This window comes from Aegilops tauschii, chromosome 2 (genome assembly GCF_002575655.3).
Source record: "Aegilops tauschii subsp. strangulata cultivar AL8/78 chromosome 2, Aet v6.0, whole genome shotgun sequence".
Lineage (NCBI taxonomy): Eukaryota > Viridiplantae > Streptophyta > Magnoliopsida > Poales > Poaceae > Aegilops > Aegilops tauschii.
In genome coordinates this window covers 626044153-626051967 of record NC_053036.3, presented here as the reverse complement: position 1 = coordinate 626051967, position 7815 = coordinate 626044153, and the positions used below count along the sequence as shown (strand labels likewise).

General features: G+C 44.5%; 1 non-coding gene across 1 annotated transcript; it reads right to left on the bottom strand.

Moving 5' to 3' along the window:
- Positions 1–6534: 6534 nt before the first annotated feature.
- TRNAA-CGC (transfer RNA alanine (anticodon CGC)) lies at positions 6535–6607 on the bottom strand. The gene has a single exon. It is a non-coding gene; the product is annotated as a tRNA-Ala (tRNA).
- Between the last annotated feature and the right edge of the window lie 1208 nt (positions 6608–7815).

Below are 7815 nucleotides of genomic sequence, written 5' to 3'. Positions count from 1 at the left end.
TTTCTTTCCCACCCCGACTACTCCGCAGTTCGTGTTTTCGGCTGTCTCTGTTTTCCCAATGCCTACGCCACTTCTGCAAATAAATTGTCACCACGCTCTATCCCATGTGCTTTTCTTGGCTTCTCTGACGAGCACAAAGGCTATCGCTGTCTCGACCTTCACACCGGACACGTTCATGTCTCTCGTCATGTCACGTTTGCTGAGCACATTTTTCCTTTCTCACAACGCACTACTACACCATCCAACACCCCTAGCTCCGCAAACACCCCCTCTCCCCGTCCTTTCCAACTATATACTCCCCTATCTGTCGAACACAACTTATCACCACCACCATTAACACCCACCATAGCCAATCCCAACCATACACTCAGCCCACCCGAGCCGTCTCCAACACCCCCGACCCCTGCTTCCTCCCCAACACCCCCGGCCCCTACTCCCACTCCACCACCCAGCCCTGCTCCCACTCCACCACCCAGCCCTACTCCTTCGTCCGACTCTTCCGCTGCACCGGACTCACCAGTACCCACCTTACCCCCTCGTGCTATTCCTACAGCAGCCCCGATTAATGATCATCGCATGCGTACTAGGGCCAAATCAGGATTTCATCAACCCCAAGACCGCCTAAACCTTCATACCTCCGTATCTCTCACTTCTCTTCCAAAGAATTACAAAACTGCTCTTCTTGATCCCAATTGGGCCGCTGCCATACAAGAAGAATATAATGCTTTACTTCCAAACAACACCTGGCAACTTGTTCCTCGTCCTCCCAATACAAATATTGTTTCCGGCAAATGGATTTTTCGCCAAAAGTTCCACTCCGATGGGAGCCTCTCACGATATAAAGCCAGATGGGTTTGTCGTGGCTTTTCTCAGCAACAAGGAATTGATTACGAAGAAACCTTATCTCCTGTTGTTAAACCTAGCACCATTCGCACCGTTCTTAGTGTTGCTGTCTCCTCTTCATGGCCCATTCACCAACTTGATGTTAAAAATGCTTTCCTCCATGGTTCCCTTCAAGAAACTGTCTACTGCCAGCAACCTCTGGGTTTTGAAAATCCATCCTTTCCAACTCATGTATGTCTTCTTCAGAAATCTCTCTACGGTCTTAAACAGGCCCCACGAGCTTGGTTTCAACGCTTCTCCTCCTTCATTCAAACAATAGGCTTCACTCCATCTCTCTCCGACACCTCTCTTTTTGTGTATCATCAAACTTCTGACACTGCCTATTTACTTCTCTATGTAGATGATATCATTCTTACCGCCTCCTCTCAAAAGTTCTTAGATCATATTGTCTCTCTTCTTAGATCTGAATTTTCTATGACTGACCTAGGACTCCTTCATCATTTCTTAGGCATTGCTGTTGTTCGAGATTCCTCCAGCCTTTTTCTTTCCCAACGCCAGTATATTCTTGATCTTCTTAATCGTGATGGTATGCTTGACTGTCAATCATCTCGCACTCCTGTCGATACTAGTTTTAAACTTTCGGCTACCGGTGAACCCTTTTCCGATCCTACTCTCTATCGTAGCCTAACAGGTGCTCTCCAATATCTCAGCATTACTCGTCCTGAAATCTCTTTTGCTGTTCAACAAGCATGTCTCTATATGCATGATCCCCGGGTTCCTCACTATAATCATGTTAAACGCATTCTTCGGTATTTGAAAGGAACTCTCAATCATGGTCTCCACCTCAATAATTCTTCTCCAAACTCGCTTACCGCATACTCTGATGCAGACTGGGCTGGTTGTCCTGACACTCGAAGGTCCACTTCCGGTTTTTGTGTTTTTCTTGGTAACAATTTGATTTCTTGGTCTTCGAAAAGACAGGTTACAGTCTCACGTTCGTCGGCCGAGGCTGAGTATCGCGCTGTGGCACATGCCGTTGCAGATACCATCTGGATTCGGCAGTTACTCTCCGAGCTACACAGGCCTATTGAGCAGGCCACTATTGTCTACTGTGACAACATATCAGCAGTCTACATGACCAGCAATCCAGTTCAACACCGACGCACAAAGCATATTGAGATTGATATTCATTTTGTTCGTGAAAAGATTGCTCTTGGTCAGGTTCGGGTGCTTCATGTTCCCTCTACGGCTCAGTTTGCTGACATTTTCACCAAGGCACTGCCTACTAAGCCGTTTCAAGATATCTGTTTCAGTCTCAACGTCGTCGAGCCTGCCGTTGATACTGCGGGGGGATGTTAGAGTAGTCATTATGGTATACGACTTCTAGTCCAAGTCAGTTTTGTACCCCTACCCCAAGTCGGTTTGTACCCTCTTATATACTCTTGTATGCCGCACCAAATCATCAATAAGCAACAGTTTTATTCAGCTTTCAACTATAAACACCTTTGGCATAAGAAGATAGGATTTCATTATCATTAAACTCACATAGGTAGGGAATGTGTTTGTTAGGGTTCTCTGAGCAACAAGTAAAATCACAAATTTCACATTGATTCCAAGCATAGCATAGCATAGCAAACAATTTATTTGATTCCATAAGAGTCCCCCTTTTTGAGAAAAACGGTGACACACAAAACGAGCATGCTCACCTAATGATTTTCCCTCAACTAAACTAGTTGGGGTTTTAGCACGAGCACATATGGATCGAAGATGATCCAAGCAGAAACCTTTAAGTGGCTCCATATTAGTATATCTTTAGCAAGCAAAGATGCAAACATATAGAAGGCACATGGCAACAGAAGCAAATATAGCAAATGAGAAAAAAGGCATACGGAAAAAAGGCGAATAAAAAGGCAAACATTTTTGTGTTCTTTTTAAACATTTTAGAAGTGGGGAAGAGGAAAATAAGAGCCAAATGACAAATAATGTAATGCAAGAGATGATAGTATATGATGGGTACTTGGTAGGCTTGATGTAGCACCTCCCCGGCAACGGCGCCAAAAATTCTTCCTGCTACTTCTTGAGCTTGCATTGATTTTTACTTTGAAGAGGAAAGGGTGATGCAGCAAAGTAGAGATAAGTATTTCCCTCAGTTAAGAATCAAGGTATCAATCCAGTAGGAGGCACAAGCAAGTCTCCAATCTATGCACCTGCACAAACTAACAAACACTTGCACACAACGCGAAAAAAGGGGTTGTCAATCCCTTCACAGTCACGAACAAGAGTGAGATCTAAAAGAGATAGGTATAAACAATAAATAAAAAGGAAAGCTAAAGTAAATATAAATAAATTGCAGCCAGGTAATTTTGGGTTTTTTGGTTTATAAATCTGAAAATATATGATGGAAAATATACTCGGGGACCATAGGTTTCACTAGAGGCTTCTCTCTTGAAAGGAAACATACGGTGGGTAAGCAAATTACTGTCGAGCAATTGATAGAAAAGTGCAAAGTTATAACGATATCCAAGTCAATGATCATGAATATAGGCATCACGTCCGTGTCAAGTAGACCGACTCCTGCCTGCATCTACTACTATTACTCCACACATCGACCGCTATGTAGCATGCATCTAGATTATCAAGTTCATAAGAACGGAGTAACGCCTTAAGTAAGATGACATGATGTAGAGGAATAAACTCAAGCAATATGATGAAAACCCCATCTTTTTAACCTTGATGGCAAAGTACGTGCCTCGCTACCCCTACTATGCCACTGGGTGAGGACACCGCAAGATTGAACCCAAAACTAAGCACCTCTCCCATTGCAAGAAAAATCAATCTAGTTGGCCAAACCAAACCGATAATTCAAAGAGAAATACGAAGATATTTGATCATGCGTAAAAGAGTTCACAAAAGACTCAAATAATATTCATAGATAATCTTATCATAAATCCACAAGTCATCGGATCTCCACAAACACACCGCAAAAGAATATTACATCGGATAGAACTCCAAGAACATCGAGGAGAACATGGTATTGAAGATCATAGAGAGAGAAGAAGCCATCTAGCTACTAGCTATGGAGCCTTAGGTCCGTCGTAAACTACTCATGCTTCATCGGAAGGGCAGTAAGGTTGATGTAGATGCCTTCCGTGACACCCTACGGAAGGGTGCCGGAAAAGGCCCCAAGATGGGATCTCACGGGAACAAAGGCTTGCGGCCGCGGAAAAGTATTTTGGTGGACGCCTCTGATGGTTTGGGAATACTTGGGAATTTATAGTGCAAGAATTAGGGTTGGGGGACTCCCGAGGTCCCCACAAACCAGGGGCGCCCTGGAGGCTTGTGGGCCCCTCGGGACTCCTCTGACCCCCTCTCCAAGTCCTACGAGTGTCTTCTGGTCCAAGAAAAATCATCGTGAAACTGGCACTGGGCTCTAGGTTAATCTTTTAGTCCCAAAAATAATATAAAATAGCATATTAATTTTTTGCGAGGGCCTAAAATATAGCATATTAATGCATATAAAACATCTAAAACAGATAATATAATAGCATGGAACAATAAAAAAATTATAGATACGTTGGAGACGTATCAGTCTTCGTCAACACGCTTCTGAGGAGGTTCGGAGGAGATGTCATGAAACTCGCCTTCCCCTGGCTTTGTGGGGAGACATTTGTTCTACACGCCCGCACCGGGAGCTGGTACGAGCACCCCAACAGAGCCAGTCATTCCACGTTTGAACTAGGTAGTACCTCAAGACGGCAATGGCAGGCCATCTTCAGCTTAGCCTCGTCAGCCAGTTCTAAACCCGCCGCCCATCCGGACGACTCCAGATCGCTTCGTGACGCCAACGGGTCACTTCTCTAACCCTGTTGATAACCTGGTGGCAGCGGCTGCTAATCTCACCGCGCTCCCGATCACAGGCGCTACCCCCGTGGAGAGGGAGGCTCTGCATGCCATCGAGCTATTAAAGATAGCAGTCCCTCAACAGACGAATTATTCCTATAGCCATCAACGACTCCACTCTACCCTGCACCCAAACCGCAACCGGAGCCGCCGTGCTGAGTCGCCAGCCGTTACTAGCAATGCACCGCGGCTACATGTACAACAGCGTGACCCACCCCGGTAGGGAGCTGTGGATGCCCAGGAAATCGTCGACTCTGCCCGGGCATGACGAGAAGTAGAGGCTGCCAATGTGGCGGCTTATCAATCACCTCCTATGATTCCTTTGGCTTCACAAGGTGTTGGATCAAGCACCCGAACCATCGGGATTCCGTGCCTGGTGTCGGCTCTGCGCAATGAGCGTATGCCTAAGGATTTCAAAGGCCCTCGGAAGGTTTCCAACTACACGCCTGATCTTGAACCGACGGCTTGGATCAAGAGTTATGAAATTGCTATGGACAAGTTGGATGTCAGCGACCCAGTCTGCGCCAAGTATTTGACTATGATGCTGGAAGGGACGGCTCGTACCTGGTTGAAAAACTTGCCCCCAACTCCATCAATACTTGGGCAGAGTCGAAAGCACGCTTCATCAAACACTTCGGAGGAACCTGCAAACGTCCTATGACCATTGTTGACCTGCGGCATTGTGTTCAGCGTGAGGGCGAGTCAGCTCATCATTGGTCTCGCTGGGTCGTGGACATCATCCACTCCTCGGATGGCATATCAAAATTTACACAACATTTTTGAAAATTCTAAAAATATTTTTACAAATGTCACAAACATTGTTTGTAATGCTTGAATATTTACTAATGTTATGGGAATTTTTTTTCAAATGGTATGAACATTTGTTTACAGTGTGTTAACATTTTTAAAAATGTGACATGTATGTTTTAAGATTAAAATATTTATATTAAATTTTTATACACATTTATCTGGAGTATTTTAAAATAGAAATAGAAACAGAATAAGAAAAGTAAAAGGAACAAAAACTAGTGTACGTACGGACGTGCCCTTGTATGAGAAACCTGTAGTTGAGCGCTGTGTTTGGCCGGTGGCTGGTCCATTCTCCCAGGCGTTGTATTACCTGAACATTTAAACATCATACTAACATTTTTTTAAATGTGATGAACACATTTTCTAACGCATGAACTTTTTTATTGGTACAAACATTTTTAAAAATTTACAAAACATTTTTGAAAGTTGTAAAAATATTTTTACAAATGTCACAAACATTTTTTGAAATGCATGAATATTTTCTAATGTTATGGAAAAAAATTCTAATGGTATTAACACTTGTTTACAGTGCTTTAACATTTTTAAAATGCGACATGGAGGTTTTAAAATTGAAATATTTATACTAAAATTTAATGTATATTTATTTGGAGTATTTTAAAATAGAAATAGAAAAATAAAAAGAACAAAAACTAGTGTACGTACGGACGTGCCCTTGTATGAGAAACCTGTATTTGAGCGCTGTGTTCGACCGGTGGCCGGTCCATATATCTCCCCGAGGCGTCGTTGTAGGCGACCTATAGCCGTGTCCAGTAGGATCCACCTGTGCAGTTAGTTGTCGGCCTTTGGGTGTGTGTGTGTTGCACGGGGCTTAGCTGGGCCTTAGAGATGATAGCAAAACATTGCAAGGCTGGAAACGAGTAGTTGTCATCGAACCATTTCCTTCTCACAGTGCCCGCAAAAACGAGAAAAAAAACAATCATTTACTCATTCTTATATAAAATTGAAATAATAGGAATGGAATGGAGGTGCGGGGAATCGAACCCCGTGCCTCTCGCATGCGAAGCGAGCGCTCTACCATATGAGCTACACCCCCGAACTGGTTGCCACTCACTGTTAACACTATCCATTATGGGTTTAATCGCACGTACGCTGGTGTGACCAGAAATGAGAACCATGGGGAGACTCTCGGTTTAGTACCATCCATGGACAGAGCGTTGGTGCTTCTCTTGCTCTGCCCAATTCTCTCTTTCAGTTAGCCTTTTTTAAAGCGAGGGGTTGCCCCCGGGTAGAAATTAAGTTCCTATAACCAAAATAAAAGGAAGCAGAGTAAGAAGATATCATGCGACCAACAAGGCGGCAATCTAGCTAAACATAGTCCATCTAATGCGGCTGAGCACAAGGTAACATGAAGAGCATCAGCTCAGGCAAAAAGACTGAGAAGGTATACATTACAGAAGAACCACAACACAGCTTCAGGCGAATGCTGTCCATCGTTGCAAGCAGATTATGTAAATCTGTATCGAATGGTGTCCACGGTCACGATGGCGGACCAACGCAGTGCACGACCAACTTACCAAGGAGGTTGTTTGTGTCAGTTTTCGCCTGCAGTCTCAAATTTACTCTTTATCTGCAGACTACAAGCTGATGCCATCTCCGAAATGTCGGTTATTTATCATCTGCTCTTCAGGCAAATGAGGCTGGGATACACATTCAACAATACAACCAGCACACGCAGTGGAGCTCCTACATTGAAGAGTGACGCCTTGGATGATTCGAAACAAGGAACCTTAGCCGAGTGCAGAAAGTAAAACCTGGATACATGGTGAGGACTGAGGACAATGAAACGGAGATGCACGTTTCAGTTGTCCTACGTTGCATGGGTGCGCACTTGGCACAACAAATGGGGATGCGGCATATCTTGCATGGAGTAGTAAGGAAGACAGGAGGAGTGTAAATGTATAATGGCGTCGACCGGGCAACAGAGATGATGCTTAATGAAGAACTACTACTGGCTAGACAAGCGCGCTCTCTGTATCAGACGTAAAATTTTCTCCTCGATACTTCCGTCATCAACCGAAGACTCACCGACGCCAAACGACTGATTCTCCCTTCTCTGAAGCTTTTCACGTAATGTTTCCATCCCAGTGTATGCCAACAGACCCAGACATAGGAGAGGTACTCCACCCCCATTCCGAGAGCCTCCGCGTGCAAGTACCCTCGGCATCGGCCGGCAGAAAAACAAAGCATCTCCACCCACACGCCCCGGATCACGTCCCACATCCTCGTGGCATCACCAAAGTC